Here is a 12,428-nt window from a genome sequence, read left to right on the forward strand (position 1 = left end):
GCAGTTTATTCACAGTTGTTATTGATGGTTTGGTATCAATGATGAGTTCTAAATGGGCTTGTAGCCATAGTCCATTTTCTTTTTATTTAATCTTCTTGGGATGTTATATTCCTAATAGTGGTATTACTAGATCCAAAGATATGCACAATTTGGTGCTCACACTTCAAAACTGACTTCCAGAAATGTAAGACCAATTTACAGCTTCCCTAATTGTGCAATTTTCTTTTCCTGGATCCTCTCCAAGAACTGTCATTTTCTTTCCTGTCATCTTTGTCAATCTGATGAGTGGGAGAGAGAACTTCAGAGTTACTCTTAATTTGCATCTCTCTCTCTCTCTCTCTCTCTCTCTCTCTCTCTCTTTCCTCTTTTGGCGATGAGGATAATTTTTTTCTTAGTTTGGATATTGTTAGCTTGTATATCTTCCAGTGAACACTATTCTTATCCTTTGACCATTTATCTATTAGAAATGACTCATACTTTTGATCAGTACTTTATATATCTTGAAAACTTGTCAAAGAAATCATAATTTTTTCTTCAGTCAATTATTTCTCTTTTAACTGCATTAGTTTTATCTATGCATAGACTTTTAAATTTTATGCAGAATTGTCCATTTTATATAATTCCTTTATCATTTGAGGTTTGTACAGAGAATGAATTTTTTCCCAATCATATTAGTAAAAAGTATTTCCTTTGTTTATCTAATTCATCCATGATATGTGTATATATATCTTTGTATCTAAATTGTATATCCAGTGGGCCCTTCTTGGCCTTTGATGTGAGGTGTTCATTAAAACCTAATTTCTGCTAGACTATTGCCCTAATAGGAAGTTCTCAACAATTTCTGTTAAATATAAGTCATTTTCCTAGAGTTATTATAATTCAGTATTTTTTCACTTGTGCCTGATTCCATTTAGGGTTTTTTTTTTGACAGAGATACTAAAATGGTTTACTATTTCTTTCTCCAGCTTATTTTATAAATGAGGAAACTAAAGTAAACAGAGTTAAGTGAGTTACCCAGAGTCACCTAGCTAAGTGTTTGAGCCCAGATTTGAACTCATATCCTTTTTTAAAAATTTTTATTTTGAAAAAAAATTTCTTTACAACATTATCATTATCCCTTGCACTCACTTCTGTAGCGACTTTTCCCCTCTCTCTCTCCACACCCTCCCCCAGATGGCAAGCAGTCCTATACATGTTAAATATGTCACAGTATATCCTAGATACAATATATACGTGCAGAACCGAACAGTTCTCTTGTTGCACAGGAAGAATTGGATTCAGAAGGTAAAAATAACCCTGGAAGAAAAACAAAAATGCAAACAGTTTACATTCATTTCCCAGTGTTCTTTCTTTGGGTGTAGCTGCTTCTGTCCATCATTGATCAATTGGAACTGAGTTAGATTTTCTCTTTGTCGAAGAAATCCACTTCCATCAGAATACATCCTCATACAGTATTGTTGTTGAGGTATATAATGATCTCCTGGTTCTGCTCATTTCACTTAGCATCAAGTTCATGTAAGTCTCTCCAAGTCTCTTTGTATTCATCCTGCTGGTCATTTCTTACAGAACAATAATATTCCATAACATTCATATACCAAAATTTACCCAACTATTCTCCAATTAATGAGCATCCATTCATTTTTCAGTTTTTAGCCACTACAAACAGGGCTGCCACAAACATTTTGGCACATACAGGTCCCTTTCCCTTCTTTAGTATCTCTTTGGGTGAACTCATATCCTTCTAACTCCAGTCCCAGTCTCTATCTGCTATGCCATCTAGCTGTCCCTCATGTAGTCTTTAGATTAACAAGTACCAAAGTACTGCTGTAGTTGCATACTTTTAAGTGTTAGGTACTTATTCTTATCTACTAATTTTCTAACCTCTAACAAATCTTTTCAATTCAAACTAAGGTTTTGTAGTATAGTTTTAAATTTGTTAGGTCTAACTAGGTCTTCTTCTAGGTCTTCTTCCTTCTGTAACTTATTTTCATTTTTTTCTCCTTCAAATCTAGAGTTTCACTATCACTTTTATATCTCTACAAAATAAATCTTTTTACACTTTTATTGGAATAAATAAATAATACATACAATAAATACAAATAAAATAAAAACAATTGATATATTATCATTTTCTATTATGTTGACATGATTTAAATATGAGTGATTAATTTCTCCAATTATTTAGATTTGTTTTCATTTCTATAAAGTGTGGTTTATCATATAGTCCCTGGACATGCTTTTGTGGATAGATCCCTAAATATGCTATACATTTTGTAGTAATTTTGAATGGAATTTCTCTATCTCTTTCTGATGGATTTTGTTGATTATATAGAGATTGAGGATTTTTGTGTTTATTTTTATATCCTGTTCTTTCACTCAAATTTCTGATTCAATTAATTTTTAGTTGATGCTGCAGGGATGTCCAAGGTAGACCATCATCTTATTTGCAAAACATCCTAACTTTATTTCTTCCTTATTAATGTTTATTTCTTTCCATTTCCCTCCCTCCCCCCAATTGCTGTAATAAACTATTCTAGCAATATATCAAATAGTGGTGATATTTTTGATCTTCCTTAGAAAGACCTTTCATTTATTATAATTATATATATTTTTTGCTTCTAATTTTAGATAGATAAATTTTACCATTTTAGGGGAAAAACCCATTTATTCTAGTACTTTCAGAAATAGGCATTGTATTTTGTCAGAAGCTTTTTCTTCCAACACCTTTTGATGTAATCCTGTGATTGTTTTTTTATTAACATAAGTTATTGTATTTATAGTTTAAACTAATATTGAACCGGCCAGGTATTACTGATATAAATCCAAACTGGTCATATAAATCCCAATTCTGAAAATGTGTTTCTGTAGCTAATTGGTTTACATTTTATTTAACATTTCTAATAATTTTGTTTATTTTTGGTTTTCATCTTTCAGTTTTTCCCCCTCTATTTTCTCTCTCCTTACTTCAGGTAGCAAGACTACATTTATATCATAGAATAAATTTGATAGGATCTTTGCTTTTCTTCTTTTTTGAAATAGTTTATATAATAATTGAAACTAGCTGTTCTTTGTATGGCCATTTTATATGTCAAAAGAAAAATGAGAAAGACAACATTATCTGTCTCATTGTCTTCTCCAGAGAGGTTTCTGTTGGTTAATTGATCACTTGTAAGAGAATGAGACCTTGAGCATATTGCTTTGGGTCTTTGCAGTTCTAGGTCACGTTTGACCTAGAATTTTGACCAAATTTGCTATTCTTTTGCAATGTGTCTGATATTAGGTGGAAGAAACCAACCCAGTGAAGCCAAGAGATTTCTCCATCTTTGTTAGAATCCTAGTGTTAACTCAATGGAATTGATACAATGCTTATACATTACAATGTTCATACATTAGAGCAAATCCTTACAAGGTGTTAAGTCACTAGAATTGATAGAAACAATGCTTAAGTTAATACCTTTGAGAGTTCACACATTAGCTCATACATTAGTTCACACATTTGGGAGATTCAGGGTTCAGTATGCATATCCAAATTCACACCTCCTATAATCCCACTCTCAGAGGAGGAGTCAACCTTTGAGTTTACACCTCTAAAAGAGCATAAAAACAGCTGAGCTCAGTTAGGAGTCAATTGAAAAGATTGAGAGGGGAGCATCAGTTGGAGATATAGAGAGCCATAAGTCAGTGAAGGAATTGAGTTTGGGAGATTGACAAACTAGAGATTGCAGTCGGGCAGAATGAAGGATTAGGAGGAGGAGAACCAAGATTCAGAGAGAGCTGGAGGCTGAAGCTGGCAGACCTGCTGCAAGAGCTCTTGGAACCAAGAAGGGAGATAGGCCTCTAAGAAAATTAACCGGGCTATTTTGGAAGAGACAATAAAAGACTGCACTAATCCCTGGCTGCATTTGAGGTGATTATTGATTTGAACTGAAACTAAGGTTGCCTCTAGAAGCCTCCTAAGAAACCTGCACCCAGAGAACCATCGTATATTATACAACAGAAGAGAACATTACACATCCTCATAATTTGGACCTTGCCATAAATAAGGGAGGGGAGAACTGATTGGCAGCATTGTCTCAAGATTTATTCAAATGTTTCCCTCTTGCCTTGTATATAGAGTTCTGCCTCTGTTCCAAACTGAAAGTGTCACATGAGGAAGTCATTTAGTTTCTCAAAGCTCTAGGAAATTTCCTAAGATTATCAACTTAAGAGGAGGTTTTAGTTTACAATGGTAGAGGGAGTTTCCTTATCTAAGTATTCCAGTTAGCCAGTGAAATCATAGGTCCCAGTCCTTGTCCCTATGATTTTCATTTCTTTTTACTAAATGACTTCTGTGTGCAGTTTGGGGAGTATTTATGTGTTAAAAAGCTGGGTTAAAATAAAGATCTGGGCCACATTGTTGCTATCCATTAAATGGGGGGAATTGGAATAGATGATTTCTAAGGCTGCTAAGGTTACAGCTAGTCAAAATGACCAGCAGGAGGATTTCAGAGAGGCCTGGAGAGACTTACACGAACTGATACTGAGTGAAATGAGCAGGACCAGGAGATCATTATATACTTCAACAACAATACTATATGATGATCAGTTCTGATGGATGTGGCCCTCTTCAACAATGAGATGAACCAAATCAGTTCCATTTGTTCAATAATGAATAGAACCAGCTACACTCAGTGAAAGAACTCTGGGAAATGAGTGTGAACCACTACATAGGTTTTCCACTCCTTCTGTTTTTGTCCGTTTGCATTTTTGATTTCCTTCACAGGTTAATTGTACATTATTTCAAAGTCCAATTCTTCTTGTGCAGCAAAATAACTGTATGGATATGTATACATATATTGTATTTAATATATACTTTAACATATTTAACATGTATTGGTCTACCTGCCATCTGGGGGAGGGGAGAAGGAGGGGAAAAATTGGAACAAAAGGTTTGGCAATTGTCAATGCTGAAAAAAATTACCCATGCATGTATCTTGTAAATAAAAAGCTATATATATATATATATATATATATATATATATATATGAATAAATAAATAAAAGAAATAATAAAGAGGTTGCAGCTAGTGTCTCAGTGTATAAAGCATGGTCCTGGAATCAGGAAGACTTCTCATCCTGAGTTCAAAATCAGTCTCAGCACTAATACATTGTTGGTGGAGTTGTGAATACATCCAAACATTCTGGAGATCAATTTGGAACTATGCTCAAAAAGTTATCAAACTGTGCATACCCTTTGATCCAGCAGTGTTTCTACTGGGCTTATATCCCAAAGAGATCTTAAAGGAGGGAAAGGGACCTGTATGTACAAAAATGTTTGTAGCAGCCCTCTTCATAGTGGCCAGAAACTGGAAACTGAGTAGATGCCCATCAATTGGAGAATGGCTGAATAAATTGTGGTATATGAATATTATGGGATATTATTGTTCAGTAAGAAATGACCAACAGGATGATTTCAGAAAGGCCTGGAGAGACTTACACGAACTGATGCTGAGTGAACCGAGCAGGGCCAGGAGATCATTATATATTTCAACAACAATACTATATGATGATCAATTCTGACGACCTGGCCATCCTCAGCAATGAGATGAACCAAATCAGTTCCAATGGAGCAGTAATGAACTGAACCAGCTACACCCAGCAAAAGAACTCTGGGAGATGACTAAGAACCATTACACTGAATTACCAATCCTTATATTTTTACCTGCCGGCATTTTGGATTTCCTACACAGGCTAATTGTACAATATTTCAGAGTCTGATTCTTTTTGTACAGCAAAATAACAGTTTGGTCATGTATACTTATTTTGTATTTAATTTATATTTTAATATATTTAACATCTACTGGTAAAAAAAATTAAAAAAAATAAAAAGCTGAAAAAACAAAACAAAACAAAATCAGTCTCAGACACTAGCTGTATGACTCTGAACAAGTTACTTTCCGTGTTTGCCTCAGTTTCCTTATCTGTAAAATGATCTGGAGAAGGAAATGGCAAACCACTCTAGGATTTTTGCCAAGAAAACCCCAAGTGGGGTCACAAAGAGCAGGATATGACTGAAGAACAGCAACAAGATTGCTTTTAGACCTAAATTTATTATCACCTGATGATTTTAGACTTTTATTGGAGAAATTTAACCCAAGAGATTTAATGTATATTAAATTTTTTTCAGTTCCATTCAGCAAATATATTCCAATCTGTAATGACAGTATTTCTTTGGATTAAATAATGTTGGAGGGGACATGTAATGGGAATAGGAGCATGTACCATTTTTGAAGTTACAAAATACTGGATAATAATTTTCACTTTTTAATCCTTAAATGAAATAGAACCTCAGTAAGTAGGAGGTTATGAGAACTTCTAGTTGCTTGTGTTGATGATATATTATATGCAGGAAATTTATGTATACATATGAGAGAGAAAAAGGCATGGTCTGTCTGCCCACTCACCTGTATACATTTTATGTATATATAGTATGTAAACCTGCATGGGCAGGTTCACATCACCTATAGAGAGGAAAGCTACCAGTAAGTATTCCTTTCCATAAAATATCATTTTTTTGGAAAAAATCTAGAAAACAATTTAAAAAGAGGGGGAGAACCTTAAGTGTAGCATTTGAAATCAACAGCAGAGAATCTTAGGAGAGTCTGAGATTTCATGGTAGAGAGAAAAGAATAATGGGGATTTTTTTGATGGAGAAATGATATCAGACATCTATGTTTAGAGATCCTTTCTTTCTTCCTCCCTTCCAGGGCTCTTATAAAGAGTTCCAGATAAATCTTACTGGATCTCAAAATTTTAACTGCAGAGCAATTGCAATTGTTAATTGCACTACAAAATTTCCCATGCAGAAGAGAGGGACATTCACACATAGCTTTTTATCTTTGCTAGACTTAACCCAAAATGATGGGGCAGGGGGAACCAACTAGGTACAGATCTTGATTTCCTTTTGAATTTACTTATATTTTGCTCTGAGGGAACCTATGAAAATATTATAAAAATCTCTAACAGCCTTGAGCTTAATGATATTTGTATATGTAGATGGGCAACTGGTACACATGAAAGAATGGACACAGAATCTACAAGAGATTTATTACTGCTTTTGCAAATGGAGATGAATTTAAGTTTCACTAAGTAGGTAGCTCCTATGGGTGCTTGTGTTAAACTAATCTGTAAGAAATCCTGAAACACTCAAGTTTTTTTTTTATTTAAAAAATTTATTAGACTAATTAGAAAATAAGAAAAAAACAGAACAGTAAACAGTAAAGACATAAAAGAAAAACAAAACAAAACAAAATGGAACATTGTCATGGACCCAGCAGAACATCAGGGGAGATTTAAAATATATAACAACTTTCCATTTCAAGAAAGCATATATAATAATAGAAGAAATTATATTCATGAGTTTGCATCTTTGCTTCCTTATAAATTATTCTTTTGTTCTCTCCTATATACTTTTTTTTACTTTATTTTTGTTTTTGCCTTTCATTCCCACCCCCACCTCTCTCAAGTAGGTATCAGTTAATATAGATATATTTATATATGCATAGAAATATATACATATACACACACATATATATATATATATACATATATATATACATATATATATATATATATATATATATAGAACAGATATACACATTCACACTCACCCAGAGACCCACACACATATACATATATCTATATACATTCTTACATAGAGCTATATGCATATATACTTAGAGATACTTAGATGCACACACACACACACATATATACACACATACATTTACCCATATATAAACGTGCATCCAAAACAATATTAGTAGGGCTGACATATATAGATTTCTCTCTTAATTGATTTTTTAAGTTTGACCTTGTCCAAGATTAATGATTATTAACTGTTATGGGCCAGAACTCTAAGAGCCAGAACTCTGAACTTGAAACAAGGATTCTTACAAGATGTTAAATCAGTGGAATTGATTAGACATTGATCTAGACAATGTCTAGACAAACTAGACAATTATCTAGTTTAGCATGGTGATTAATAGTTCTTTAAGTTCAGTATCATTGATTTCATCTTTCAACAAATAATGGTTTCCTAGTGATATAATGATTGATTTATACTCAGTGTAGAGCATATAAGCAGGGACTGAGAGCCACAGAGGAGAAGCTATAAAGTTATAAAGGAGACAGAAATTCATTTCCACCTTCACTCAGGCTCCTGGTGGCAGGCTCTCCTCCTGCCTTTCTCCACTGAGACCAAGGCTGCTCTGAAAGGCTCTCCAGAAAGCTGCCCAGCCTCAAGAATGAGATAAAAAAGGATTTGGACTTTTAACCCCAACTGTTCTTGTGGTGATTACTGAACTGAAAGGAAGTCTGCTCCCAGAGACCTTCAAGAAAACCAAACAAAAGAACTTTACATTTTGGCATCCGAATGTGGGGCTGACATGATCCTGATTTCAGTGGAAAAGTCTCACTGACCCAGAAATTAGAGTGAGTACAAGAAGGAAACTTTGTTAAGGGCTAAACTAGTGCTTCAGCTGAAATGGGACAAATGTTTAGGAAATAGCCTTCTTTTCCTATTCAAGGAAAATGTGTCAAAAGTTTGGTTAAAGTTATAAAAAACCAAGGTTTTATTGTAACTTGGGAGCAGATCATTCAACTTTTTTAGAAACAGTACAGTACACGTCTCCTTGGTTCTCAAAGGAAAAAGAATTAGATCCAGACAAGTGGAAATTAGTAGGAAAGCAATATGTAAATACTACAATGATATTGGACCTGATTCAATTTCTAAAGAAACACCTTATACATATAACAATACAACTGGCTTTAAGGAATTATATAAGTATGAGAATAAGAAAAAAGAAGAAAGAGCAGTAGAGGATACAGACAAACTAGTTGAAAAGCATGAAGAATTAGGTAAGAATGGAGTTAAGTACAATTCTGAGTATGGTCCTTCACAGCAGGATCATTCCCCAATCCCTGACCTACCCCCCTCAATTAACCCTTCATGGGTGGAGGGAGAAGGAGGGGGGGAGGGGCAGTGACGCAATCAGCACCACCTATGAAACAGCCTATGACAAGATTACAAAAGGCATTAGTTAAAGCTAAAAAAGAAGGACAGGATATATCTGATTTCAAAATAAATGCATATCCTGTTGTTGAAGAGCTTGACTCTTCAGGTCAACAAAGGAGAAAATATACTCCTTTTGATCTGGAAAAAATTAAAGATTTGAAAAAGGGTTGCACTCTTTATGGGGCTACATCTTCTTAGGTTAAGATTATACTAGAGAATTTGGCTTATGAAATTTTAACTCCTAGTGACTGGAAAGCCATAGCAAGGACATGTTTAGAACCTGGACAAAACTTAAGGCTTTTGGAATACAGTGAACTATTCAGGATACAAGCCCAACACAATAAGCAAACTGGAATTAATATACAAATCACCTTTGACCAACTAGAAGGTAAAAGTCAGTAAGCAGACACTTTAGCACAGATTAATTACCCCATAGCAGCATATGAGCAAATTGCTGCTGCTATAAAAGCATGGGGCTCCCTCCCAGGAAAAGATTGAGGGGAAGCCTTCACAAAAATAGAGCAAGATCCCAGTGAACCTTTTGCAGATTTCGTGGGATGTTTGCAAACAGCTGTCATAAGAACCACTGGAGAAAATGCTGCAACAGCAATAATGATCATACAACTGGCTAAGGAAAATGCTAATGAGGTTTGTAGAAGAATTATATGGGGAATATACAAAGATGCTCCTTTAGAGGAGATCATAAGACTCTGTGCCACAGTGAGCACAAATGCTTATTATACCCAGGATATGATGCAAAATATGGGAAGATGGGGTCCTTCTTGGCAAGGGACTTGCAGAGAAACTCGTCAGTGGAAAAATAGGGCACCTGAAAGCTCAGCATGTTGGCACAGAGATAGAGAAAACAGGGTGAGAGAATAAAACCCCAAACCCCATGTTCAAAATGCAATAAGGGCTTCCTCTGGACCTCAGAATGTAGACTGACCTGGGGAAATGAGAGGCAGGGCTCAGCTCCAAGATATCATACAAAAAACAGGTGGGGCACAATGGCAGCTGAGTTTACACCCAAAGAATCTTTAGAAACTCAATACTCTGAGGTGATCAATCAGTAGAGAAGCAATCTGATAGAAGAGATTACATGATTAATCAGCCAAAAAGCAATAAGATGGCAGAAAGAGATAACATGATCAATCAGCAGAAAAGCAATCAGATGGGAGAAAGGGATTACAATTGAGAATATAGGCTTTTTAACACAACAGAAGGGCAGTGTCCAGTGCAAACAGCTCTAATATATTTGTCAGGTGATGTGGAGAGAAAGTGGTAAACAGAAGGTACTAGATAGGTTAACTGCTTGGGGAAAAGGGCTTGCTTGTATTTCTACAGATGGAGAAGGAATCAGATGGGTTCCAATGAGCACCTGGAGAGAGATAGAAAAAGAGAAAAACCTCGAAACAAAAGAAAAGGCCTAAAAAACATCCATCTGACACTGAAAGAGCATGGCTGATAATGAGACTGTTACAGAACTTCAAAACCAGCAGGAATGATTGGATTTCCTGAGAGAAAAAATTGTTGATAAGACTGTTGCAGAACTTCAAAACCAGCAGGAATCATTGGATTCCCTAAGACAAGATAAGACTGATACAGGACTTCAAAATCTGCAGGAATCATTGGATTCTGAGACATAATGAGACTATTGCAGGATTTCAAAACTTGCAGGAATCATTGGATTCCCTATACACATAAAGAAATGGACAATAAATTCCTTTTAGACTATTTCCAGGACTTATGGACATGTATAATTCCTCATGTTGATTCATGATATTTGTTACATCACTACTAGACTGTATTATATTGCTATGTACTTGTGTAATATCTCCCATGTTGATGGATTTATTTTATGTATACCTGTTTCAAGTGAGACCCTTCAGAAACCTGCTAATCTGGTTTGACTTCCCATTTCTCTTTGGTGTTTCTTCTCCCTTCCTGAGATGTCAGGTAGAGTGTAATCATCTCCTTTTATGGTATTTTCACCCCTTTTGGGGGGAGTCAGGGAAGATATGATCACCTCCTTTTTGGGGTTCTCACCTCCTAAGAAGTCAGGGAAAGTGACCACCTTACGTTCTAAAACAAAAGAAAGCAGGAGATGTTATGGGCCAGAACTCTGAACTTGAAACAAGGATTTCTTACAACGTTCTAACTCAGTGATTGATGAGACAATGATTATCTAGTTTAGTATGATGCTTAACAGTTCTCTAAGTTCAGTATCACTGATTTAATCTTACAACAAATAATAGTTTCCTAGTGATATAATGATTGATTTATGTTCAGTGTGGAGCATATAATCAGGGACTGAGAGCCATAGAGGAGAAGCTCTTGGAGCCAAGGAGACAGAAATTCATTTTCACCTTTGGTCAGGGTCCTGGTGGCAGGCTCTCTTCCTGCATTTCTCCACTAAGACCAAGGCTGGTCTGAAAGGTTCTCCAGAAAGCTGCCCAGCTCCAGGAAGGAGATAATAAAGGATTTGGACTGTGACCCCTGGCTGTTCTTGTGGTGATTACTGAACTGAAAGAAAAGCTGCTTGCAGAGACCTCCAAGAAAGCCAAACAAAAGAACACTACAACTAACCCTACTTTTTTCCCTAATAAATTCCACTCCTGATCCTTATTGTAGTGTTCATGTATTTTTCTTACCTATCCCTGCTAGATCTTCTACTTTAATTCTGTTCTTTAACTTGCTTTGCTATTAAACTTGCCCCCAACAATGGATCCCTCCTTTATCTTCTCCCCCATCTTTCTCTTCTCTCTTTATCTCTTTTCCATTAATCTATACATTTTATCCCATTTAGATTAATCTAAACACCCTTCTGTGCCTCACCTTACTCTACCTTTTCTCCCCCTCTTTATTCCTTTGTCACTAAACTACACACCTTGTACTACACACCTTGTACTACACACGTCCATAAATTTACTTATCCTTTTATGTCCCACTTTATGATATTCACTCCCCTTATTCTTTCTTTATAGATTTTGGAGAATACTATACCCTTCATGGTATACATGTAGTGTTGTCAGTGTAACCCATTCCCAATGTGAGTAGGTTTTCAGAACTATAAGCCCTTCCTTCTTTAATGCCTATGTGCTTTTTTCTCTCTGATTTGTATAACATAATTATGTATAGCATTTGTGTAACAATATTTTTACCTTTTCTTTTTCCAGGTTTGCTTTTTAGAGTTAGTTCATACTCAACTCTGCCCCAATTTTTCTTTTTGAGTTACCCAATTATTGATGTCAATCTTAAATATATGGTATACATTTCTATGTAAAAAAAACCAAACATATTTGTCCATATGAAGTTCCTTGAAATTAATCTTTTGATATTGGCTTTTATGTGTTAAATTTTCTATTAAGTTCGGG

The sequence above is a fragment of the Sarcophilus harrisii genome, chromosome 3, assembly GCF_902635505.1.
Source record: "Sarcophilus harrisii chromosome 3, mSarHar1.11, whole genome shotgun sequence".
In the NCBI taxonomy this organism is placed as follows: Eukaryota; Metazoa; Chordata; class Mammalia; order Dasyuromorphia; family Dasyuridae; genus Sarcophilus; species Sarcophilus harrisii.